General features: G+C 44.2%; 1 long non-coding RNA gene across 2 annotated transcripts in view; it reads right to left on the bottom strand.

Moving 5' to 3' along the window:
• Positions 1-21,104, bottom strand: part of LOC109146086 — a 28,811-nt gene extending 7,707 nt beyond the window's left edge. The window contains exons 1-3 of one of the 2 annotated variants that reach the window (XR_002047878.3): positions 20,571-20,985; positions 10,059-10,324; positions 7,374-9,147 (exon numbers count right to left, since the gene is read on the bottom strand). This is a non-coding gene — a long non-coding RNA (uncharacterized LOC109146086). Of the gene's footprint in view, positions 1-7,373; positions 9,148-10,058; positions 10,325-20,570 lie in introns of those variants that run through there. The other variant, XR_005604609.1, reaches the window with a different exon arrangement.
• Positions 21,105-26,544: the final 5,440 nt, after the last annotated feature.

Raw genomic sequence — 26,544 nt, forward strand, 5'->3', positions numbered from 1 at the left:
CTGTCCAGATGATCCTGGGAAAGTTTGTACACACAGCGACTCAGCCAGCAAAGTGCTGGGCGTAGCACGCTGCCCACAAGTGGGTGTTCAGCCTCGGAGCAGGTTGAATCCTGGATCCATGGACCTGCTCCAGCATCTGCTTCACCTTGTTGACCAAAACAAAGCAGCCCTCCAAGGGGCAGAAGGGCACCATGCAAGAAATGAGCCACCAAAGGGTTCTAGAATGTTTTGGTGGACACTGTGTATCTCTTCTGCCCTGCAGTTGAGTGTTCAGAGAGAGATGGGTCCAGCATCTCTCTCACCCCACTGACTGCCCCGAACCTCTTCACTGGGCAGCCCCCAAGCTCTCTGGCAGTGCCAGGAAGATCACAACCAGCAGTTCCCTGCTGTGATGGAAACCCAGAGACTGCTTCTCCGAGCTTCACCGACCTGGCACAAGGGAGCTCTTGTATCTGTCATCACCGGTGTTGCTATGGCCACGGCACACAGGTATAAACCTTGCCCAGGGGACATTGTTACAGGAGAGCAGGGTGCAGCCCAGGAACCAGTACTGCTTTACTGACATGATTTATCTCTGTGACCCGTCCAGGTCTCTGGAGTTTATTCATTCAGTTGCTTTTGCAGGAAGTCTCCTTACGATAGAGCCCTCAGTGCATTTAGTAATATTTTACATCTATATTGGGCTCTGTGCATTCCAAGTGCAATACAAACTCATTCATCTTATCTTTTTATCTCATGACAGTTGCCTGCAGTGCTGACTTAGTTTGATCCCAGCCTCACAGGCTTTTCAACAGTGGAATTGTTACCTGACTAATTATCCGTCTAAGTCACAATGAGGGACTGGTGGCTGGGCTCCACTCTCAGTTTTAACCAGCAGCTCCTGCCACTCCAGTGAGAGGGCTCTCAGTCTTTCTGCTGCTGAAGAGAGGGAATAGAAAATCTTGGAGGTGATTTTCATTTTGTTTGTTTTCATTAAGAGGGTGTTCACTAGGGGTAAAAATGTTTTCAGAAATGGAAATACACTTGCCATTGATCCATGGAAAACACAATCAAGCACCTCTGTTTTAATTTTACTCACAGGAGATGAGGCTAACATAGCTTGTATTGCTCCTGTCCTTTCTCCATTTGTTGGCTTCAAAATAATGCACTAATTCAGTGTGAAGTCTGTGGCCATGCCTTTAGAGATTATTTATGTTAAACTGGTAGGTCACTGGTTGCAAATAAGGGATAGTATTTCCATAGCAGGCACTCTTGCATGCTGCATGCAGCTCAGGTCACTCAAGTCCAATACTGATGAACCCAGACTACAGGAGCTGCGAAAAGGATTTCAATGAAGGTGTACAAGGAGTGGCTGCAAAGGATGGGAGAAAAATTAGCAAAATGTTCAAAATTATCAAAAAGAAGTAGGTTCTAAAAGTTACAACCATCACAAGGTGATAATTTTCAAAAGCTGAAATGAGTTAGCTCTATCAAAGGAAATTAAGACAAATGGAACAAGTGATCTCACACTTAAAACACAACAGAAAGTGGCTTATTTAGCTTTTTTTTAGCCTAGGGAAAAAATGTCAGCAGGTATATTACTTTTTCAGGTTAAATATGTGATTTGAAACTGGTTTTTAATATTAATGCTGACCACTGGCATAACAGATATGAGTAAAAAAATTGCTCCAAGCTTAAGTTTTCAAAACTTAGTTTACCCTGAGGAATGGAAAAACACACAGGAAGGATCTCTCACTGCGCATCATCTCTCCCATCATGTTGGCTGCTTCAGGACTCTGCTTCATTGCAGCAAAATGAAACAGATCAGCACCATAGTTACTGTTTTTTAAGTGACTTCCAAGAATTTTCTTATCAGGATTAAAATGAAGCAAATTACATAATGCTGTGGAGCCTGGATCTAGCGACTCTTAAGGCTGCCAGAAACATCAGCTATATGATACAGATGGGCTGTGTTAGGTGAGACTGACATACACATTTAGAAAATGCATTAGAAGTTGTTTTTTTTTTCTGAGAGGTCTCTTGCAACCTGCTACCCCCAGTTTTTGCTACCTCAGGCTTCACTCATAGACTTGGAAAGTTGTTCACCAGGAATTTTATGTTCAATTAATGTATTAAAAATTCCTTAAAACTTGTCAAGCTACTTTTTGCATAGAATCATTAATGATCTGGGTTGGAAGGGACCTTAAAGATCACCTTGTTGCAACCCCCTGCCATGGGCAGGGACACCTTCCACTACTCCCAGCTTGCTCAGAGCCCCATCCAGCCTGGCCTTGAACACTGCCAGGGATGGGGCAGCCACAGCTTCTCTGGGCAACCTGTGCCAGGGCCTCCCCACCCTCACAGGGAAGAATTTCTTCCCAATATCCAAGCTAAACCTGCTCTCTGTCAGTTTAAATCCATTCCCCCTTGTCCTGCCACTACTGTTCCTGATGAAAAGTCCCTCTCCAACTTCCCTATAGCCCCTTCAGATGCTGGAAGGTGCCCTGAGGTTTCCACACAACCTTCTCCTCTCCAGGCTGAACAGCCCAAAGTCTCCAAGCCTATCTCCACAGGGAGGGTGCTCCAGTCCCTTTATCAGTTTGTGGCTTCCTCTGGACTTGCTCCAAAATTTCCATGTTCCTCCTATGTACATTCATCCAGCACATCATCATTATTTTGCAGTGGAGAGGTAAGTTTGCCACAGAACTTGGTACTTGAGACAGTGTTGGATCTTGCATCCTCTCCTGATGAAGTCCTTGTGACTCAGGGCAAATATATTTTTATGCTACTATTGCCAGTTCAATATCTTCTGTTTTGTATGCTGTGTCTTCAGCATCTTCTTTGTGGATCTCTTCCTTCCTCTAACTGAAAAACTGATCTGTGGAGAGGAACTCCAGCACTAACACTGCACTCCCAACTCCACAGATTTGGTTGACATACCTATCCAAAATAAAACTGTCTTTCTGGTTTTCACTTAGTAACTCCATGACAGAGAGCACAATCTGAAACCATGTTTGCTGTATTGTGTAAGACAATTTGTCAGGTACATGTAGCCCTAGTACTTCGGAGACATGTATGGACAAATTTAGTGAGCTGGAAAAAACCCATTTCATGCAGCCAACAAAAGCTGCAGTGATTCAATAGCTCAGTCTATTTCTTCTCAAGAGAGGCACTGTCTCTTTGTTCAACTTACTGATTCAGGTCAATTCTACGTGTAGGAGTTCTCCACTAGAATCATCTGGAAACTCTGGGGTTTCAACACAGTGCTTGAGGAACCTTGAAGCTTGAACCTCTAATGCTCACCTCTGAAAGGGTGATCCGGTGTTGCTAAAACACAAGTGTGACTGTTCCCAAGTCCCACCTTTCTGTCACCACTTGAGATGACTGTTTTAACACCCCTGAAGAGGACTGTCCTCAATGTCATTTGCTTACAGCCTAAGTGAGGGCGGATCTGTGAGACTCTCAGGCTCAAAATTATTTTCCCAGTTGGGAAGAGCCAGGCTGGTGACAGCTAAGCTTCCTCTGGTGGCCTGAGGCACACGTTCTGCCTCGAAGCCCTCACCAGGTAGCTCCTGGGAAGGTCCCATGGCTGGGGAGGCACTGCCCTGCCCAGCCTGTCCTGGAGAAGGAGCTGGCACCACGGTTGGGCACCATCTGCTGCAGCCTCTCCTCAGCTGCCAACGCTGTTTGGGTGCCCGTGGGGATGTGAAACTGCTGTTTGCCCACAAGGTGTAACTGTTTGTCAGCCCAGCCTACCATGTCCTTGTTGCTCCCTCAGCACGATTATTGCTGTCCCAGCCTTTGATAAAACTGTACTTTCAGGCGAGGCTCCAAGTCAGCGGCTACCTTTCATCTTCGTTTTATTGCCAAGGACAGGGACAGGCAGGCCAGACCACTAGCTGGCTAATAAGTAATAGGGAGCTTTGCTGATCCCCACAAGCCTCCTCATCAGGTGGTACATTTTTCATCCATATAGGTTTATATACATTTTTGGATATCTAGAGCTCCCACAGAGTGAGGAGCAGGCGAGGACCAGCTCATGGAGGGTGTGTGTAAGCCAGTGGAAATGCAAGTCTGTAAAGGGACTCAGCTGTAACTGGGTAACTTGACAGGTAGAACAAACTCTTGCAGCCCTTTGCTCTTTTCAGTCCCCAAATATGACAGCTTAATCATTTCCTAGACGCAAAATGTCAGAGATAAAGCAAAGTTTATAAAGGACGGCTGGTCACATCACAGAAAAATCTGGTGATATATAAAAGCAAAGAAACTCAAAGTTCAGGAAGCATTTGTTTTCCTCTGAACTTGCCTCTTTCTTCTCTCTCAGCACTCAGAAAGCTGGAAATTCGGCCTGAAGGTTCCTTAAACAAATATAGCTCTGTGCTTTACATCACCATACGGTTCACCATCTATGCCACGTTAGGTAAACTGTGAAAGTCGAAACCCAGTTGCTTTGTTCCAGGCCTTCAAATGAACAGAGGCGCTGAAATTTTGCTGAAATAGCTGAAATAGGAGTTTCCTGTAATAATTACCTTGTAGTTTTATGTGTTTTATAGTATCATCAAACGCATTCAAATTTAGACATGATTTTCTCCCCACCAAAGTGGGAGCATCTTGGCACTTTCAAAGCCATATTTCAGCTGACAGGAGAACCACTGCCTCACCCTGAGGGATTGGGTCACAGCCTTTCACCTCCCTTCCAGGGACATCACTTACAACTCCATGGAGGCTCATCAGCCTCCCCTGATCAGATTCCCAACCCACTTACCTGGGTTGTATCACTGTCAGCTTGGAAGACAGAGTCTGCTTTTGCCTTTGTGTGCGTAGCGTGGCTGAAGTCCCCCACATGAAATGCCACCACACAAAAATCAGCATGGGCAGGGCACAAGTTGGGCCTTTCACTTTTTTGTTTGTGCGTTTGGGGTTTTTTGTTGCTTATGTAACTATTTTGCCAGGTGTTGGGCAAATAATACATGAGTAGGAGAAGGAGCCCAAGGAGGAGAAGTTTGTTCTTCCCAGCAATTCATACCATTAGCTCAATAATACCATTAGCACAGCAGATATTATTTACCTTGAGAAGACAAGGATTGGTTTTTGTGAAGTATAAAATTATATGTGTCCCTGAGCTCCAGCATCATTAGTCAGGTGGTTTCTTGTAAGTGCTTTTTGGGTGTCTGGATGAATCACCCCATTTTGAGGTTTGTCATTTTTTGGTATTTTGGTAACACATCTTAGCCAGCAGCACGATTATCCATATTGGTTTGCATTTGATTTTACATTCCTTTACCAGAAGACCTTTGGGGAGGTTAGTGGCTTTCTGCAGCTCACAGTCTGAATGGCAAGATGGGCCTCACTCACTGTGTTTATATGCAATGTCTTAGCAACCATAAAAACACCCTGGGGCCTTCACACACAGGCTGGAGGATGCAGTCTCAGCCCTGGGCAACTTTCATTCACCATCAAGAACCACAAGGTGTGGAAAAGCCATAAGAAAATCTCTGAGAACAAGGATAAATTTAACCCCATTAGCTGTGGCTTTCCAGAAGGTTGTAGATACCACAGAATTATAGAATGGCATGGGTTGGAAGAGACCTTAAAGATCATCTTGTTCCAACCCACCTGCCATGGGCAGGGACACCTTCCACTATCCCAGGTTTCTTAGACCCCCATCCAACCTGGCCTCAGACACTTCCAAGCCACAGCTTCTCTGGGCAACCTGTGCCAGGGTCCCACCACCCTCTCAGCCAAGAATTTCTTCCTCATATCCAATCTAAACCTGCTCTCTGTCAGTGTGAAGCCATTCCCCTTGTCCTGTCACTCCAGGCCCTTGTCAAGAGTCTCTCTCCATCTTTCCTGTGGGCTCCCTTCAGGCACTGCAAGGCCACAGTGAGGTCACCCCAAAGCCTTCCCTTCTCCAGGCTGAACAATCGCAGTTCCCTCAGCCTTTCCTCACAGCAGAGCTGCTCCATCCCTCTGCTCCCCTTGGTGTCCCTGCTCTGGACTGGCTCCAGCAGCTCCCTGTCCTTCCTGTGCTGGGCCCAGGGCTGGATGCAGCCCTGCGGGTGGCGGGGAGGGGACAGTCTCAGCAGAGCTGTGGCCATTGTCCTTTATTTAAAGTGGACCAAGTCAGGACAAGTAGTGAGATGCCACTGGAGGATGAAACACTGTGTTTTGGGTTTGAAATTTCTATAAAAAGAAAATTTGCTTGGTTCAGAGAAGTCCAGTTCATGCAGTATGTATTGCAGCCACAGAGGCAGTCCTTTCCTTTAAAATCTTAATTTCAAGCTACCAAACCTGCTCTCCACTGGGATTATTCTGAACACAGCTGTGACAGTATGCAGGACTTGGCTAGCCAGCCACTGACTTTTACCTCTGGGTGCTTTCTTGATCTCCTATAACTCACTGCTGATGATATTATTTTGCCTTTTTTGATTATCTTCAGGAGTGTGGGTGCGTATTAGCTGTTAAAAAGCAATTTACATACCTTGGCTGCACTCAGCCAAGAAGCAGCCGCAGAACCCAACCCAATAAATCACAACAAGGGGAAAACAAAGAGGAGGTGCAGAGTGAGGGACACACAGTTTCAGCCCAGAGGAAGGGGAGATGAGTGTTTCCAGCAGTTTCCAAGAAACAGTGCTCCCTTATTCAAACTCTGTTGCAGTTCTGCTCTGGTGTATGTAGTTTTGGTTATCTGACCACCTCTCATCAGTAGTTTCTTCTGGAACCATAAGAAACCACATAGAACATCTTGCTAAGATGGCAGAAAACTCTTTGATTGCTTTTTAGAAGGGTTTGTCGCAGGTTTAGCAGGATGGATTTACCTGGTGGATTACAAGAAGAGAGTGAGAAAGGGCAAGGCAGCCCTGCTTCAGATCAGCTGCAGTCACTGTGTTAGCTCAGCTACAACCTGAGCCCACAGCACACTCAAAACGAATGACACTCAGTATTCACCCTTTCATGCTGAGGGGAATGTTGGCTCTGGAACTGTATGGTGATAACACAGATAAGATATCTGGCTGCTGGGAGTTTTATTAGAAGCATCCATCTGATGGGATAATCCCAAACTCAAGCAGCTCTCCCCAGGGTCAGAAGCCACAACTATGCTCAGCCCATACAGAAGAACCACAGGTTTCCTCCACAACAGCTTCCTGTAAAAGTCACACATTTGTCAATACAAAAATCTGCTGGATACTGGAAACAGGGAATGTGGAGAAAGTATGAAATGGAACATAATTTAAAACAAATAACACAGGGACTAACACCAAGCGTACTATTGGCTTTTATATACAGCTGAGTGAAACCCACTGGAGTTTTCCTGTTTAAAAGAAGCTGCCACATAATTTTGAAATTGTTACCCCAGTGCCACATATTTGAGGAATGTGAGAAGAGACTTTGCCTCTATTTTGGCACAGATCACATGTGAGTTTACTTAAAACGCAAATTCAAACACAGAAATGGACCAGATTAAATACAAAGGGAAAATGACAAATAACTTAAGCCCAAATATTATTTAAGGGCAACCAGAGATAAGAAAACAGAAAGTGAGAGACAGGTACCCAATTAATAAAATGTTTCCTTGAAATGCTGTGAGCTGTATAACAGAACTCTTTCAGAGGAGTATTAGAAACAAAGCAGAAGCCAGTTGGAAACAGCAAGTGATGTTGTCTTGCCTGCTTTACTTTCACTGAGCAAAAGAGCAGAGAGTAAACAAAAAGTTCAGGGAGAAAATGCAAAGGTTAGTTCAAAATCCTTTTAGCTTTAAAATTTCAGCAACACATTGGCCTGAAGCTTTAACTCTCTCTGTGTCTCTCTGAGTGGTGCAAAATTCTGTCTCTATTTGCATCAGTGCTTTGTGGGTTGTTCTGACGCTTTGCTCAGCATGCGCTTGCCTTTCTAACAAGCCAGGGCAGCCAGAGGATGCACTCTTTGGTAATATTAAAAGAGCAGAAAACCACTCCAGAAACACGTGGCAGGGATGAGTAAGCAAAGCCTTCCTGGTCGTTGATCTGTGATACACTCAGCAACTCCAGCAGAGGAAATATTTATCTTAGAAAGGTGCACAGCTTCCGTTAGGTTTTCACTCCAGCACTAAAACCTGGTGCTGAAAGCTTTCATGATCAGATGATTTTATTTCTTTCTTCCTTTGAGTCACAGCAGTGCCTTTTGCTATGTGCTGTACCTGCTTAAGCAAACAGCCAGTGCTATTTGGTGAACTTCGGGGCCAGGCAGGAAATTTCTCACAATGGTGCAGTGACAGAGCAAAACGCTCACCTCCCCTGCAAGTTAGCAACATAGATAAATAGCAGAGCAGATTGGCTGGGTCACAGGTAGGAGACCTCCCCTCCTCCAATAAAAGCTGCCTTCCGAGGCTGGGTCCCTGGAATCCTAACAGTGCTGTTAGGCCAAGAGCAGAGATCCTCATGCCTGTGGTATTTGCTCAGAGGGCATGACCACTTTGGGCAAGTCTTTCATGTGAGTCAGCTTTAGCTGATCCATGGGAAAATTCCTTTGTGTTGTCAGGCAGGGTTTGGTCAGAGTTTCAAAGGATAATCTGACTGAAAGGAAAATACATCTAAATTTTAGCATATTTTGGTCAGGTCTTTGACTAAACGTGATGCAAAGCAAAGGATGCTCAATTTTCTTTGCAGGTCACTTGTAATGAGGAAAGCCCTCTATAAGGAACATGCAGAAATACTCCACCCTATCCCTGGATTCTACGTCATCTCTGACTGCACCAAATGTCATATGTGCAAATACTGATTAAATAGATTCAGGTGAAAAGTGTAAGTTCCAGTAATGATGCCTGGAGAAAGTAAATAGCTAATCCTGCAAACATTTATTCATTTGGTTACCCTGTGTCTTGTCAGGTTCTTCAGTCGCTCAAGAAGGAGCAGCAGGGTCAGGGCAAAAGCAGGGCAGAGCATCTTCCAGCCCCCTTCTGTGTCTCTGCATGAGGAGCATCCAGAAACCTCCACTCCCCCATTGCTGTGGAAGAGCTGATTATTCAGAACTGAACAGGGGCACTGGAAATCTTTGTGTCATTTCATTACCACATGGCTGTGACAGTCAGGCCTCTGTCAGTTGAATCCACTGCCAATAATGTGCAGCATTAATGAGATAGCAGAATGCAGGTCTGCCTTCTTCCAAAGCCTTCCTGTACCTGAAGAGATTCTGCAAGAAAGGTGGGGAGAGACATTTTGCATGGGCATGTAGTGACAGGACAAGGTGTAATGGATTTAAACTGACAGCGAATAGGTTTAGATTGGATATGAGGAAGAAATTGTTCCCTGTGAGGGTGCTGAGGCCCTGGCACAGGTTGCCCAGAGAAGCTGTGGCTGCCCCATCCCTGGAAGTGTTCCAGGCCAGGTTGGATGGGGCTCTGAGCAGCCTGGGATAGTGGAAGGTGTCCCTGCCCATGGCAGGGGTTGGAACTGGATGATCTTTAAGGTCCTTTCCAACCCAATGCATGATTCTGTGATTCCATAACACACACACCCCTTGTCTGTCCTTGGTGTCCCACTGCCATGTAAACAACTGATGGTGTCTGTAGGATGGTGAACATGTCCTGGGCTTTCAGAGCCATGCTGCACTGTACCTGCAACATGGCTGAATTCTCCTCTGGTTCAGGTATTGCTTCCCTAAAAAAGCCAATTTCCATGATGCCTCAAAGACAAGTTCAGTGACTAAAAGGAGTTCATATGTTGGCTAGCAAGAAATCCTGCTCTTTTGGCCCACAGAACTTGAGGACAGCTGCAGAGAATGAAGAGCTTGCAGACTGGATCCACGGACACAGTAGTTTAGTCACAGACCCCTGTCTGATGTAAATTCTCATAGCCTTTTGCCTTCAGTGGGTGAAACTGTTGTTCTACACCAGCTGAGAAGGGCAATACAGTGCATTGTAATCACTCAGCCATCAGGCATGCCAAGAAAGAAGTTGCTAATCACACTTTTGTTTTTTTCCAGTGTAAGTTGCCAGTCCTTTTCTTATGAAGATAACCTTCAAAATGCCTTCAACCTCACTGCTGCTGAAAGTCTGTCAAGGTGAGCTCTCTGACAGAAATCAGATTAGTCCCTCCTCTTACCTTTAATTACAGCAGGCTGTGAATCTTCAGAAAGTGTAAACACAAGATCCACTGGAATTACAGTCCAGCCCCAGCATCCTCATGAAGCGAAGGATCTGGGTGCTGCTCTGAAGATGTGTCACAGGTGAGGTGAACCCTGTGCGAAGATTTCTGGTGGCCTGCAAATGCAGAGAGAGTAGAGATCCCACTAGATGTCCCTCTGCCCCTTTATGCTCTTGCGGAGCGTTGGCATTATGAACTGTCCCAGCTGTGCTCAGGTGCTGGACCTGGAAAACGGGATGGATAGGTCCCTGTTACACGGAACTTAAGGAAGAAGCAATGCATAAACAGCTGGGAGACACTTGGATACTGCAGCAATGGAATTCATAAACATTCCAGAATGTGCCTGATGTCTGATGGCTGCCCTTGAAAATAACTACATATTACTCAATTCTGCCACACTTTTTGCTCACAAGAGTCTTACAAAGAAGGAGGAGGAGCCTCTGGTCCTGTAGAGGATGTCCTGATGGGCACTGGAACTCTCCATATGATGCAGCCCTTCTGGGGATACATGCTGACTATAAAGGCTTCAGTGACTGCTGATATTTTCACCATTTAACAAAGGTTTTATGAAAATCTGTTCCAACTTCTTGGCTGTTTATAAAGAATTTCTTTTGGCTACAATTTGCATATTTGATGTCCCCACAGATGTTTGCAAAGGCCTTATGAGAGTGTGTGTGTGTGTATGTTACTTGCTACAACATGAAGAACTTGAAAAGTAAATACAGTGAGAAATATCAGTACATAACATTCCTCAACACAAGTCGCTGGAAAATTGTTTGGAGGTTGTATGTCATGTACACAGAGGTTTCCACAGGTGTTCCCTGGAAACTCGATTGAAAGTCCTTGTTTTACAAAGGCTCCTGTACAACCAGTCTCAAGTCCCATGTGCTCAGAACCTCACAGCTGCATGAGGCCAATCAGGATATTTATTTCAGTACCAAATTTTAGAAGATGACTGAATCAGTCCCAAAGTGCACAGGCATCTAAACCCCATTGAAAATATTGACAATTAGACACTTAACCACTCTAAAGAGTTGGGAGTTTGGATATTGTATTGTATTGTATTGAAGGGGGCATAATATTCACATTCACAAACACTAAATTACAAATGACAGCTGACATGGTTTTACCCTAGAATTGGGAATAAATTAATTTGCAAACCAGCATGGGCAAAACCCCCAAACTAATAAATGATGTTTAAATCAGATACAGTTATAGAACCAGGGTGAGGGAAGGGATTGTGTCCCTCTGCCCCGCTCTGCTGAGACCCCCCTGCAGGGCTGCATCCAGCCCTGGGCCCAGCACAGGAAGGACAGGGAGCTGCTGGAGCCAGTCCAGAGCAGGGACACCAAGGGGAGCAGAGGGATGGAGCAGCTCTGCTGGGAGGAAAGGCTGAGGGAACTGGGATTGTTCAGCCTGGAGAAGGGAAGGCTTTGGGGTGACCTCACTGTGGCCTAGCAGTGCCTGAAGGGAGCCCACAGGAAAGATGGAGAGAGACTCTTGGCAAGGGCCTGCAGTGACAGGACAAGGGGCAATGGCTTCACACTGACAGAGAGCAGGTTTAGATTGGATATGAGGAAGAAATTCTTGGCTGAGAGGGTGGTGGGACCCTGGCACAGGTTGCCCAGAGAAGCAACCATCTTTTCAATGTGATGCAGGCTTTAGACAAGATGTTTTCTGTGATAATTATTGCTTACTTAATTAATTATCAAAGGGACCCATTTCTTCCTGGCAATTTTAAATCACCTGCTGTGCTTTCAATACCTGTTGAAAAGTATTTGGAAGTGACCACAGTATCATTATGGAAACATAGTAACTTGGCTACTAATACTGCAAACAAGGCTGTGTTAAATGTACTGTTCATCTGGGGAAGAGGAGACTGAGGTCAGAGCTCACAGCCGTTCTGCAGCTTCCTCACCTGGGGAAGGGGAGGGGCAGGCCCTGATCTCTGCTCTGTGTGACCAGGGACAGGACCTGAGGGAACGGCTGGAGCTGTGTCAGGGGAGGGGTAGGCTGGATATCAGGAAAAGGTTCTTCCCCCAGAGGGTGGTGGGGCACTGAACAGGCTCCCCAGGGAATGGTCACAGCCCCAAGGCTGCCAGAGCTCCAGGAGTGTTTGGACAGTGCTCTTGGGGATTCACAGGGTGGGATTGTTGGGTGTCCTGAGCAGGGCCAGGAGCTGGACTGGATGATCCTTGTGTGTCCCTTCCAACTCAGAATATTCTACAATTCTACAATTCCACATTTCATCTCTGACACGTAATAATTTCTGTGTGACACTTGTCAGCCTTAGAAACTCTTATTAGTACGCTAAATCAGGTAACCCAAGCCACTCTCACAAGTATTCTCAGTGTAATTAAAGCTAACGAGTGTTTATAGGTACATGCTTACTAGTACTTTTGATACCAGGGCTAAGAATTTGCATATGAGATAGAATCCAGTACTCAAGTTTAGGCCTGTAGAGCACATGACTTTTCCCTTTAGTTTTGAAAGTAGGGATTGCTTTCTGGGGTACCGGGATTATTTGCACAGAGGGTTTCTTGAAACTTAAAAAAGCCACCTGTCTGCCCAGCTTCTTTTTGAGACACTGTTTACACACAGAACTGCCCAAGGGTTTTGCTACAAGGCAGAGCCTTGGGTTCCTGGACCCAGTAATGAAAATGAGACCTGGGAGGCAGGGCAGGTAGCTGGCAGGGCAAGGAATCACAGGGTAGGGAAAAGGGCACCATCCCAGCATCTCTGAAGGAGGCAGAGGAGAAAGAAGCAATGGGATCAGGAGTCTCCATTGCTGAAGAGCTGTAGACAGAGTCCTGAGCTTGCCATGCAGCTTTTGGCACAGCTTTCTATTCCTCAAAAACTCCACAGAACAGCCATATCCAGCCATCATAGTATCTGATTACTGAGCACTGTGCCTTCTGTAAGGTCCCTGACCTCACAAGAGCATGTCTTTGCAAACAGAGGCCATTACACTTGAGAAGAAGAACATAGAGAAGAAGACAAACTTCTGGCACTAATAAAGAGCTTTCTGGAAATCTGGAGCATTTTTCTTTCCCCCTTGCTTTTCACTTAGGTCACAGCTTGGGCTTTTCTAGCAATGGCTGGGAGCCAAATTCCGTAAAACTGCTAGAAAGGCAGTTCTCATACTATTTACAGCATAACTGGAAGCCAGAAGTAGCAGATATCTCATGAGTAAGCTCATTCTCATGAGATTTCTGGTCCAACTTTGCACAATGGGGGAGATAGAAGTGTTATGGCAGGACCATCTTAAGCTCCGTACAAATATTACACGCCCAAACTGGTGCATTGCTTTAAACTGAACTATTTTAATCAAAGGTGTGCCAGCACCCCAGAAACAGAATAAGGGAGTTCCCTAATGACACGTTTATCTCATATTCTGGCAGTGAAAGCTTTTCAAAGCCTCTTGTCTGTGTGCTGCACAAAGATGGGGCCAGGAAACAAGATGTTTACTTGCTGGTTTTGGTGGGGCTGTTCTTTTTCAGGAGCTAGGAGATGTGGTTTTGATTTCTCCCACTTTTTCCCAAACAGACCTTTTCCTTTCTCGAGATGAATCGTTAATTATTGGGGTATGAGGAAAAAGAAGACGCGCCCCAGAAAGGTCAGGCTATTGGGCTTCTGAGGATCCTTCTCAGTGGTGACATGAGTTGGGGTGAGAAGCTTCAGGATGTGGGCATTTGCTGCACGTCTCCTACTGTAAAAACTCCAGTGCCAAGGGAACTTCAACCAAGCAATGCACCTGGAGTGTTCAGGTGCACTAGCAATAAGTATTACAGCGCCTCAGGGTGCCTAGTGTTGGACTTGAGGACCAAATAAATGCATTTTATGGGTTTGGACCAATGTGCTCTTCCCTCTTCTAGTTTCTGGATTTGCAGATTGGTGTCCTCATTTAGTTTCAATTTATTGTCAGGTAGCAAAAGTGAAAACCACACAATTATTCTGGGTGAACTTCCAGTCTAAATTATCACTTCCTTTAATATGAAGACACAAGAAAAACCTAAATTCATAGGAGCATCTTCTTGCTAAGCAGCTATTTATTTGATGATTCAACAACACTTGAGGTTCTCATGTCAAACTTTAAAGCAATTTGAAATGATGATTTATGAACTAAAATGGTATGGAAACCATATGTCAAGAGAGACAGGGAGCTTCATGGGCCTTCCTCAACAGCAGCAGCAGGACTTTAATTTATTTCAGTGTGTTTAGACTTTAGATTTAGCTTTTAAATTGGACTCAATGAAGAGTCCTTTTCTGTTACTGTTTCTGATAGAAAGGAAGATCTGTTCCTATGCATACTAGAGGCAAGGCCAAAATTTTTTTTTTAATATATATTTAAGAGCAGGATCAAACCACTATTTATTTATACACCAATTAAGAAGTTCCATCCTTCCAGCTGGGAAAATGCTGTCAGACCAAATTTGTTACGTACTGTACATTTTATTTTTGGAGCACGGAGCTAACAGTAAGTTGAGAGATTTTTTTCCCAGCAGAAAAGATATAGTGAATGTTTTCAGGCATTCCTGGAATTAGATCAAGTTTTGAACTGGAGGCAAAATCAGTGGCTCACATCACGAAAAACAATTTAAAAAAAAAAAACAAAAAAACTGAAAAGAAAAAAAAAAGAATATCAAAACCTGTGCAATTATATTAGGCACAATAATATTAACAGCAATTATTGTCACTGTTATTTATTGATCAATGACTGTTGCAATTGGCATTTGGGAATAAATTCCCAAGAAGCTCTGGCTGCTCTACCCTGGAAGAGTCCAAGGCTAGGCTGGATGGAACTTAGAGCAACCTGGGATAGTGGCAGGTATCCCTGCCCATGGCAGGGGATTGAAATGGAATGATCCTTAAGGTCCCTTCCAACCAAAACTGTTCCGTGAACCATGATATCTGTGTTTTCAGGAAAAATGAGGTCATTTTTCAGCAAATTCTCATTCACTGTTTCCAGAACATCAGTCCCACTTCTCCATCTTGCTCATGCTTGGTCTTCACAGCAAACAGCCCAGTGAACTTTTTATGGAGAAGCTTTTCTGCTGCAGGGTAAATTCTACCCAAATCCTACAGAACAGTTCCATGAAGCAGCTGGAATGAACATTTGTGATTTGCTTTAGAAACCTAACTGCAGAATTTACATTCCTCAGGGAACAGGGACATTAGCTCTGATGACATTTTTTCCAGTAAACTGGCCCGAAGTTCAAATATTTGCAGCAAAATATTTCTGTTGACCATTGGGACATGTGTATGGATCACAACAGTGACACAAATAAATTTTAAATAGGTCAACGAGATAATTTCCAGGGCTAGTCAGGAAACAAGGATTCCACTCCACACCTAAGAAAAAAACTGACACCACTGAGAAAAGTATTACTCAACAAAAGCTGAAATTTAACAAAATTACATGATCACCATTTGCAAGTCAATTGAATGAAGGTTCATCAACTAAATTATTTCTTTTATCTCAGTTAATCTTACTGGATATAACATTCAAATCATGTTTTTTAATCACATTCTGGAAGGAGTTTTATCCATCTGAAACAGCTGCCTCTCTCAGCAGGTCTCTCTTGAGCTCAGAACATGAAGAGAAGAGGGGTAGCTCAAGAAATTATTCTTACAGAATATTTTCTGTAACAATGCAGAATAATACAGAAAACATTCTTTTTCTTTAGAAAAAAACAAAAGCAAACAATTAATTTTCTAGTTTGCTCATACAAAAAAAACCATAAACAACCAAAACCCCAAAGAAATGGTAAAAACCACTTGATCTAGAAACTCCACAAACTTTTTGTACCCCAGGATCAATGCAGCATCCAAAAGGATTTGGCATCAAGGGCATCCCATGGTTTGGGAGTACCTGATGAATAAGCAAGTGCTCAGAGGGAGGGACGCCTAAAGCTTTTTATAACATCTACAATAAACCTATGTAAACTCACTCCTCTGGCTCTGATTTCATTCACCTTGATACATTGGGCCATCATATAAATGCAGTAAAATTCTGAGGAACTCGCAAATTACTGGCTCGGACCTGTTAGAACTGGTGGAACCTGACAAAAATAAGAACACCTTTCATTTTCCTCAGGCAGCGATGCTGAGAAGGCAAAACTTTTAGCCAAGGACAGGCGGCAGGACTCTTCAAATCAACCCATGCTCCATCAAAAACAAGTCCTGCAGGAAAATTTGTGTGTATTACACTGTGCTAGTAGCACGTTAGTAAAAAGAAGGCAGTACACCTGAGAAATGTCTGTATTATGAAATATTTTGCATCTTGGCTAGTTTTTGTTATTCCCACAGCAGAAACAGCTCATCCTGTCTTTTTCATTCAAGAAGGAATTTTTTTTTAATGCAAGAGCTTCTTACAAAATTACATGTTTGGGATTCAACACTTCTAGATATTCACTTTTTCCCAGACTAAGATGGGAAAATACCCTCCTCAGGAAAAAAAAAAAAAGTGCTTTGAAAAGTTGTAAGCATCTGAAATCAACATGTTTTAACAGATCACAATTTTTAATGTCAGCAGACCCAAAAGATGCTTGCAACAATCAGGATGAAAGAACAGTGCAATGCAGGTTCATTATAGCAGACCTTCTTCCTTTTTTAAAACTCCAGAAGTTACTTGCTTTGGCATCTGAGAAAGGCCTTATGGCACACATATCCTAGGTCCTGCTACTTTTTTTCAAAATATTAAATTTCTTTTGTCGGAAGTATGAGATGCTGGTGTGAGGAGGAGGAGGAGGAAGGTGAGCAGGTCTGCCTGGGTTCTGTCCATGTCACTTGGTCTCTTAACTTCTGGTCAGTTTTGGATGTTATCTTGTTTTGTCAGTGCCAGACATCTCTGTTTACCAGTTTGATTGAAATTAACCCGTGTGGTCCTTAACCTACCAAATACCCCTGTGCTGGAGTCCGGGGACAGTGAGAAACCCAAAATGCTCAAAAACTTGCTTATTAACTCCTCTCAAAGCCGAGCACTGCTCTGAGCAGGAGTTTGGCTGTACTGCTTTGCTGGGAGAGACAAGAATGTGTACTTTGTGATCTGATATCTCATAAGGAAGCAGCAGAGGAGTTGCTTAAATATCCCAGCCTCTAATGTGTTGAATGGGCACCGAGGCTGCTTGTTCCCTGCCATCTGTTCCTTGAGGAGTCAGAGCACTACGGAGTTCTTCTTTCAGCTTGACAGATCCAAAGACACTCTTATCTGAGAGAAAAGTGCCCTCAGGGAGAAATGGTAGGAGGTAAACCTTCTGCTAAGACTGTGCTTGCTGGCATCATGGCCATCATTCAGGAGTGCTGAAGAGAAGTGGGATTAGAGCAAAAACTGCTGACACGTGTTTGAATGAGACCTATGCAAGACTGTTGGTCAAGTAGTTCCCTAAATCTGCATCTATTCCAGGTGCATGCCATGATTGGTCTCCACAGGGGGTAGGGATGAGCCAAAGGGAAGCAGATCACAGAGTCTGCTTTTGGCATCCCCGCATTTTGGCTGCACAGCCACACATGAACATGACCTTAGGCTGCCATATGGATGGGGCATCTTTGTGAGGTAGATTCTTCACAGCCTGGGTGGGCAAATGGAGCACCAGGAAAGGATGCCAGCGCAGGAAGCCAAGGGCTTGCTCAGCCCAGAGTGTCTACAGGGGTGGCTGCTTCCATTGTAAAGCCTTGGCCCGAGAGGACAAACACTGGGCAAGCAAAGCACTGCTGAAGTTGCCTGGGAAACAGAATGGGTTCCTTATGTCCATTCCACCATTTCCAGTGAAGGGCTGTGGGAGCAGCAGAACAGTGTCACCTCTGCACCCATCCAGCTGCTAGCTAGACCCCAGTGCACACCCCTGGCCTTCAGCTGCCTGTGCCCCAGCCCAGCTATGGTGGAGCTGTGTGACCTTGGATCTGACTGCTGGGAAAGAGCTGGGAAAAGCCTCACTGGAAGAGTCTCCTCTTCCCTTGGGAGCCACCCATAAACTCAGGCCCTCACCTTTGTTGTTTGCATGAACTGCAAAGCAGCTGTGCCTGTGCCTGGCCATGCACCTCACTGATACACACCGGGGTCCTGCCTCATTTCTCCAAATTTTCCTGGCCATCCTGGCTGCTCCTGATCACGGGCACTCAGGTACTGTGACACTTTTGCATTCAGGTGCTGCAGGGCTGCACCCTGGTTGGTGAGACTCTACCCTGCCCACCCTGTTGGCTCCCAAACTGCCTTCCCATGGGGAGCATCATTAAACTCCCAGCTGTAGCTGCCTGCTCCATCACACCAGTTAATGGTGGGCACTCAGGAGAGGGAATAGCTAAGCCATGGTTATTTATCATTGGTTTAAATCAACTGAATTTAGGGACCTGTTTCTGATGCTTGGTAACCTGAAGAGAACCACTGTGTGTTCACTAAGGGTGGGAAAGACTTGTGCATTTGTTTTTGCTGTCAGGAAAATATCGTCCCCTGTATTCTCCAGAGATGTGTCCTGCTTATCTTCACATGACTGAAAGACTGGAAATTTCATCATTTCCTAGAAAGGCTATCATACAACCTAAAAAATTCTTAGCATTAGGAAATACTAAGAAAGAAAGCATCTTCTGGGAGGAAAAACTTTTAATCAGAAGCCTGTGAATTGAGCTGCTGACCAAGTAGCAGATTCTATGGGCAATATTTTTTGCTTTTGAGAGCCATGGACCACTGGAAGTGAGACCCACAAAAATCCCAGAGAAACCAACCAACCAACCAACATGTTCCAGGGACCAGCTTTCTCAGTGCCAAAAGCACAAGGACTACCAAAAACCAGAGTAACCAGGACATCTGAGTTGAGATGTCTGCACATTCCCACCCATTGGAAAACTCCCCATGGCTCCTGAGCAGCCTGGGGATCCCCATGGATCTACCTGTTGCCTCGTGGTTTGTTACAATTATGGTAAAGCAGTCAGGGAAGATTCCATGCATGTTCACAAAGACAATTTGCTGTTTAGAGAGAACTATCTTCATCCAGTTCATGGAGACCTGATCTCCGATGATTTTTTCTGTGGTTTGACCTGTATAAAAGGTCACTAAATACTAAAAAAAAAAAAAAGGTAAAATATATCATATAAAAATATAATGTAAAATAAAATATATTATATCTTTTTATTAATGTATATAATATTTTATGTTATATAAAATATTACATAAAAAAAGGAAGTTCCATGTGTATGGAAAATCACGCTATGAGAAGCCAGCATCCATAAAGGAGACAGAGGATGCCTGAAACTTTATTCGAATAAAGGGAGAGAAACCACTGGGACACTCACTCGTGGGGTTTTCTCTCTCGAGGTTTAGGAGGGTGCAGCCTCCTTTTACCCTAAACTCCCACTTGCTGCCCTCTTCCTTTCCCCATTGGCTGAGGTACTAGGAAGGTACAGCCTTCCTGAACCGCCTACCACATATCCCCCTTTGTACCCGTCATTTTACCCCAGAGCTCAGAAACTCAGGCGTGTGCGGCCTCATTTGTGTGTTTCAGGAGGCAGACTGTCCGGGCTCTGTAACAAACCTGCCGCTTGAAGTTGGTAAAGACATTAAGCCCCGTTTCAAAGATGTTAATACCTACCCTCACCCATCCAGCTGTTTGTAAAGACATTATCACACATCTTTCCTTTCACATGCAACCACTTGTTTTCTTTTTTCAGTGACCACCCCAAGCTGACATGGTTATCCTCTAATACCCTTCCCCTTTTAAGGCTATAGATTCCTTATCTCCTATTGGTACAGAATATTTTAAGCAGTATTGCTGGAAAAAGCAGAAAGATTTACTTTAAAGGCAGTGCAGTACCTGCCTGGAGCCCCTTTTCCCAGTCCTGATCCAAGTGTGGGAGGGTATGTTTCTTTAAGGCTGGTTATGTGTTCATGTAACAAGGCAAGTGCATACGTGAAATGAGCTTCTGCTGAAGCTTTAAGTCTGCAGGGAATTTTCTAATGATCGTTTTTAGTTAATAGGCACAAGTTGTTAGCCTGAGCTGGGAAAGCCTTTTTTTGTGTGAGCCAATTCCACCCCCTCTTTTTTTTTTTTTTCCTTTTTTTTTTTTTTGTCATGGATTTAGTTCCCACAGCTAATGCACCTAATAATGAGACTGGGCAAGCGAATGCCAGCGTAATGATATGGAGCTTGTTTGGCCCTGACAAAGAACACAGAGCGGCTGGATGGCCTAAACGGCAGGCCAAGGGCTCCATTCATCCCAAAGGATCTCTTGCCTTGCGTGCCACCGAATCCCACAGCAGGAAGGCCGCACCTCAGGGCGGGCGAGGTGTCCAGCAGGCCCCGCAGTGCCCCCCACAGTGCCCCCCAAGCCCCCGGCGCAGGGCCTGTCACTAAATGGGGGGCGAAACACAGGAACAATCAAGGGTTAAGCCCTTGGCTGAATATTTTAATTGCTGTTTCCTAACACACATACGCAGCAGCCAGTTAAGAGAGAGGGAAAACATCCTTTAAAACTTACCAGACAGGTTACAAGGACCTCGCTCAGCCGCAGCTCCCTCAGCTCCGGTGGACAGCAGGGGGTGGTGGTCTGTCTTTTTAACCGGCATTTTCCCCTCAGCGGTTTTCCTCTGCCCTTCCCCTCCTCTTGCAAGCTGAGTTAATAAACACCTAGCAGCTTACTCCGTGGCGTCTGTGTGCAAACAGCTCCCACTGAGCCAGTGAAAACTGTCCCTGCAGGAATTCCATTAGAGCCTTTTTCACCTTGGCCTCCCAGAGCACTGCACAAAGGAAGGTGGTGTTCCTGCATTCAGTCCGTGGGACGGAGCAGGCCAGCCAAGATCTCTTCCCATCGTTCGTGTCCTGCCAGTTCAGTCACTCTGACTTTCTATTTCTGTGGCTTGGCTCCAGTTTTCCACTTGTCACATCCCACCAAATCCTCCTCAACTCAGGGAACTCCAAGCATGAGAGAAGAGCAGGTGAAAATCACTGCGGGCGTGAGAGACATAGGGCTGGCAGCAGATGGAAGCTCAGTGGTGTCCTAGAAGACCCCACTAGGACTCCTTCTCTGTACCAGGGATCAAACCAGAGGAAATTATGGGCTAAGCCTTGAGGGTATAATCAGAACTGTTTTGTAATACATAAAGTATTTTTAAAGTGGTACATTTTCTGGGTGGTATGTTTACTTTTTTTTTTTCCCTGAATGTTTTTCTTTTACCAGGAAACTTGCCTGATACATTAAGAAAAAGAAAAGAAAAATACAAATAATTGGTTTCACCATCTGTAAATCTTCTATTAAGAACAAGAAATAACAGAAGAAAGTCCATGTAATACTCTCATTTTTGTTCTATCTATGTTGTGCATTGGAGTGAATAAGGTATTTTTTTAAGTAGCTCTATGGATAAGTAATTTGAGAGGAATCATTTACTTTAATGTATTTTACCTCTTACAGAATATCTGCCAGCAAATGATCATATTCTCAGTACTCTACAAGAATAATCAGCACTGAGAAGATTTTTTCATAATTTACATAGTATTGCATTATTTTAAACTAATTTCCCTCTTTGCTAGAGGAAATAATTTGCTTTGGTGTAGCTGAGTCTATGACATGTTCTTTGTCCTGAGCTGGATGACCATGAACTCCAATATTCGTGTGTGGAAATACTGACCCGTCCAAGGCTGAAATGTGTATAGACTGGTTGTTGGTGATAAACAAACTGTGAATGCTCACAGAAAGCTGACCTGAGGGGGACATTAGTATGGCTGGAGCAAATTCCTGTATAGATTTTAATGAGCTCTCATGGAGAAATGTTTGCAGAACCAGTTTGATCTGAAAGTGTCTGATGAGATGCTTCTATGTACAATCAGTACATTGGCAGGACCTCCATAAATCTGCCTTGCGCACTCTTTATGATCTTGTGATCAGGCACAGGGGAGATGCCATTACACAGATACATCTCCTTTGCTTCCCTCTAAAGAAAATTACTGATCAGGCTTTGCCTGTGGTTATGACGGGCAGGGAGATGGCACATGAAATTATGGATTCTGCTTTGCTACTGCAGGGTCTAGAAGGAAACTCTCAAGAAGCAATAGTCTGGGTTAGAGGTAGCATTGAGGTGTAGCATTATTATTTTTTTTAATCAGAGCCTTTTACTGTACACTATAAAAACCCCCATTAGCATTTTCTTTTCAGATGCTCTGCTGCACCACAGCTGCTGTGACTCTGCAGTCAGGAAAGCAGAACTGGTGTGACTGCAATTCAGGAAAGAGGCTGAAAAGAGAGAAGAAAAAAAAATAAGGCTTTCTAAGACAGCTTGAAGAAAGCATGCCAATTAAATTTTTAAAGAGAGACAGAGGGTAGGAAGAAAAGAAAAAAGAGCTAAAAATCTGGAGGAACCTGATGAAAGTTGGGGAGGGGAAAGGGGAAGGAGCACAAGAGAACCATAGAAATGAGAAGTGGGATGAAGGATGAAGTGAGGAAACTTAAGGCATTGTACAGCAGCAGCGCACAGATTGAAGCCAATTACTAAGGGAGAAGAAGGACAGGAGGACCAGAAGAGGACATATGATGAAACAAGGAAAGAAATCCTTGCAAGGAAAGAAGGGAATCCACACAGAAACAAGAGAGAAAGTGAGGACGAATGTGATCAGGACAAGAAACCTTTCTTAGAGGAGTGCTGTGTGACTGAGCAGGAAGGCAGGGAACAAGCGAGACAGGATGTGTATACAAAAACATTTTCCCATTGTTCCTTCCAGTGAGCATTTGAATTTCACTGCAAGCAATGGCTTTGCACTTGGTGGGGAACCTCGAGTGTCACATCCCACTGGTGGGGGTAGAAACAGCCGTTCACCAGCTTGGGTGCAGTGAGGAACCCTCTGGCACCATCATGGAACCTCCAAGGAAAAGTGTCTCCAAGTGGGGCAGGGTTAGCCTGAAGCCTTAGATGTTCACTGCACCTCTCATTGCAGTGCTGTGTGTTCCACATGGATGTGACACTACTCAGAGAGTAATTCCTAGCACAGTGGCTGTGCCATGACATCATTTAAAGCCCAGGATTCAAGTTGTATTTCCTACAAATGACATTTCTGAGGCTCCCTCACATTTCTCACCCAGCTCAGTTTAACCACATCCTGGGATAAAAGAAGGGGGAGCAGCTTCTGTGCTCCCCATTCGTGTCTCAGGGATCCTCTGTGCCACAGCTGCTCTGGAAACCTCTCTTCTTGCCGGAGAAAAAAGTCTTAGGAACAGATTGAAGGTATGTGGGCACCTAAAGGCACAGCCAAACACTCACAGAATTTTTCAGGAACACCTCAGCTGCCTCAGTGCTTCTCTAGTGCCGGTCTTCATCCTAAGGTGCCAACATGCCTTTGAAAAGTTGGCCTTTAGCCCCTTATCCTTATAAAAGTATTTCCCCTGGAATAAATGGCAGGCAATTAGTTTAAGAATGAGGCACTCCCTTTTAAATCCAGTACAAATAGTGAGAGTAGATAAATCACCACAAGACCAGTGACTCCAGATAGATATTTCGCCAAAGTAAACCATAAGAATATAATTTTTAAGCTGCCTGACTATGTTAATGCATGGATATAATGTTTAAATCCTGTTACAGAAGTTTTTTAAATATAGTTCTCACTTAGCAACTGTTTTCCAAAATAAAGGTATTAATGTCAGAATTAAGGTGTGTTGGAAAAGAGGTTTCCTGAAAGCTGGTGATATGTCCTGAGATGCAGATGTGAATGAACAATTAGATGTTAAAAATACTGAAAATCTTATAATATTTAAAAAAACCCAAACATTTAAAAACCAAAATCCATCAACTAGCTGGGGCAAGGAAGAAAAATTACTTCACGAGTACAGTGGTGCAAAGTTTTTCATTACCATGTGCTTGACCAACCACTTTCAAAAATATCAAATCAGAGAGAGAAAAAGTGATAATCCACACAGAGATGATTTTCATGTCTTTCTCAATACATTTGTGTCTATTAATGCTCATTGACAAAGATTCTCAATGACCACCAGTTGTAGAAAAAACCCTTCCGGCTAATTCAGGCACTCAGGGATGAATAACTGCTGGGGAGGAATGAAATCCATTAACAAATGAGGACAAGGAGGAGGAAGTTCAAAAGAGCAACAGTGAACTCCTTTTCTAAATGTATCATCAGGACAATAAGCCGGAGTTCTCTGAGAAGGAACGAGTATCCTGTGAATATAAACTGTTGGTAAATGGCAGGAAAGAGACCTCCTGGCACTTGTGAACATGCAAGAAACATCTGGTGCTGGCCAGTCATACCAAACCTCAGGTGACACAGGGAGCATAGTGACACCCTGCACTTCAGATGCCAAGTAGCCCAGGGACATTTCAAAATCAGAGGATGAGAGGTTGCAGGAGATGTCTCTGGATTTTAATCTGTCATGTGCTTATCTAGCAAAATAATAAAAATCAATCAATCAATCAAGCAAATCTTCAATTTTGCTGAAAATTGAATGGTTTTGACTAGACAGAAAACCCACTGAAATCTGTTGAGATTTATTTACCTTGCTGTAATTTTAATCTCTTTGGCTGTAAAAAAAAAAAAAAAAAAAAAAAAAAGCTGATATACATCTTCTGAGGTACCAGCTCCATTTCTAGAAAGTGTTCCAAAAAAATAGCAAAATGCTCAGTGTGGGAGGAGTCTAATGGGTTGATTTGGGTTTGGTTGCATTTCAGGAGTGCCCAAGGGGGCAGAGGAGGAGAACTGATGCTGTAGTATGAGTTGTGAGTCTCTCCACATTAGGGGAAGAAGGGATGCATAACTGGGGAATGAGGGAAATAGTCAAAAGAGGCAGTGCCATTGAAAACAGATAGGAAATAAAATAACTTTGTTTGGAAACATGTTTTCTTCAATCAAGCCCTTTCCACAGTTTATTTTGACTGATTATATTACAGCACACCATGCAGATGATCACAGTAGCATCTTCTGGCCTTGTATCATGATCACAAGGCTTCCAGCCCTGCTCTGGGAATGGCTTCCTCAGATAGATCCCTGACAACCACACCTCCCACCTTTCCCACACACTGAAAGCTCTTGTGAAGGAACAGAAAATTAGGAGGTCTCCCAGAAGAGATATCCTCTGAGGAGAATACCTATACCATAAACTTCATCGTGGGTGCAGAGGACACAAAGGCAAGGGCTGAAAGACACCGTGCTTGGTGGTACACCTTTAAGCTCCCTGTAGTGACACCAGGGCTCTACCTATTGAAATAACTGCAATTTGAGCAGTTAGGACTCTCCAAGGAACATTCCTTGAGCTGTTGTCAAGATTTTCTTCCTGCTGTTAGAAAGGCAAGGAGCATCACCAGTGTAAAGCGTGTGCCAAGCAAGAGAGAAACCACACTTCTTAGGTTCAGTCTTTGCACTCAGAAAATAGGACAGCTGCAGAGGCTCAGCAGTAAGATGTGGTGTGAGCAGCGGTGGCCCCAAGCCACAGGGACTGGTGACAGAGTCACGCATCAACATAGAACAAACCACAGGTGAAGAATTTTCACACTGGAAATGTGCTTCAACCTCATAACAAGGCAACAACCTTCTGTGAAACCCAAATATAGGTTTGAACTTGCTGTTGCTCCAGAGCATGGGTATGTTTAATGAGCTCCCTATTTCATTTTGGTGTCATTGTCTAGCTAACTAGCACTGAAAAGGGGTATATGTTTATGTAAACACCTTGGCTGCTTCTCTGATCCTGTCTTAAGAAGGATCCCAGTTTATTCATTTATTTTTGTGGCTAAGAAGGTATGTCCCCAAGCATACTCATATTCTTTAGGAACACTGGTTCAGTCCTTCCTCACCTGCCAGCAAGCAAATTTGGCTCCCACATTGCAGCTGCAACATTTATTCTTGTCCTATGGTTGTCTTCTTACCAATTTAGCCCAAAGCATTACATTCCCTTTGCATTTGTACCATATTTCTGGTCATTTAAACACCATGGTCACCAGCAGAGCTATGATCCAGAGCTCTGGAGATGCAAATCCTCATCAGTCAGGCTGGGGAATAAGCACAGAATCGTGAAATGGTTTGGGCTGGAAGGGACCTTAAAGACCGTCTCATTCCATGGGCAGGGACACCTTCCACTATCCCAGCTTGCTCAGAGCCCCATCCAGCCTGGCCTTGGACACTGCCAGGGATGGGGCAGCCACAGCTTCTCTGAGCAGCCTGTGCCAGTGTCTTCCCACACTCACAGGGAAGAATTTCTTTCTAATATCTTATCTTAACCTCCTCTCTTTCTGCTTGAAGCCATTCCCCCTTGTCCTGTCATTACAGTTCCTGATGAAGAGTCCCTCTCCAGGAATAATAATAATAATAATAATAACAACAACAACAATAACAATAATAATAACAATAGTAGTAGTAGTAATGGAAGGGCTTGCATCTATGTGTGCTTCTTACACACAGAAGTGCCTTGTAACAGATTTTCAGACCAGGAAGTTCCATTATGATCATCTAAGACTTCAGAATCC

Source organism: Corvus cornix, chromosome 1A (genome assembly GCF_000738735.6).
Source record: "Corvus cornix cornix isolate S_Up_H32 chromosome 1A, ASM73873v5, whole genome shotgun sequence".
Classification (NCBI taxonomy): domain Eukaryota; kingdom Metazoa; phylum Chordata; class Aves; order Passeriformes; family Corvidae; genus Corvus; species Corvus cornix.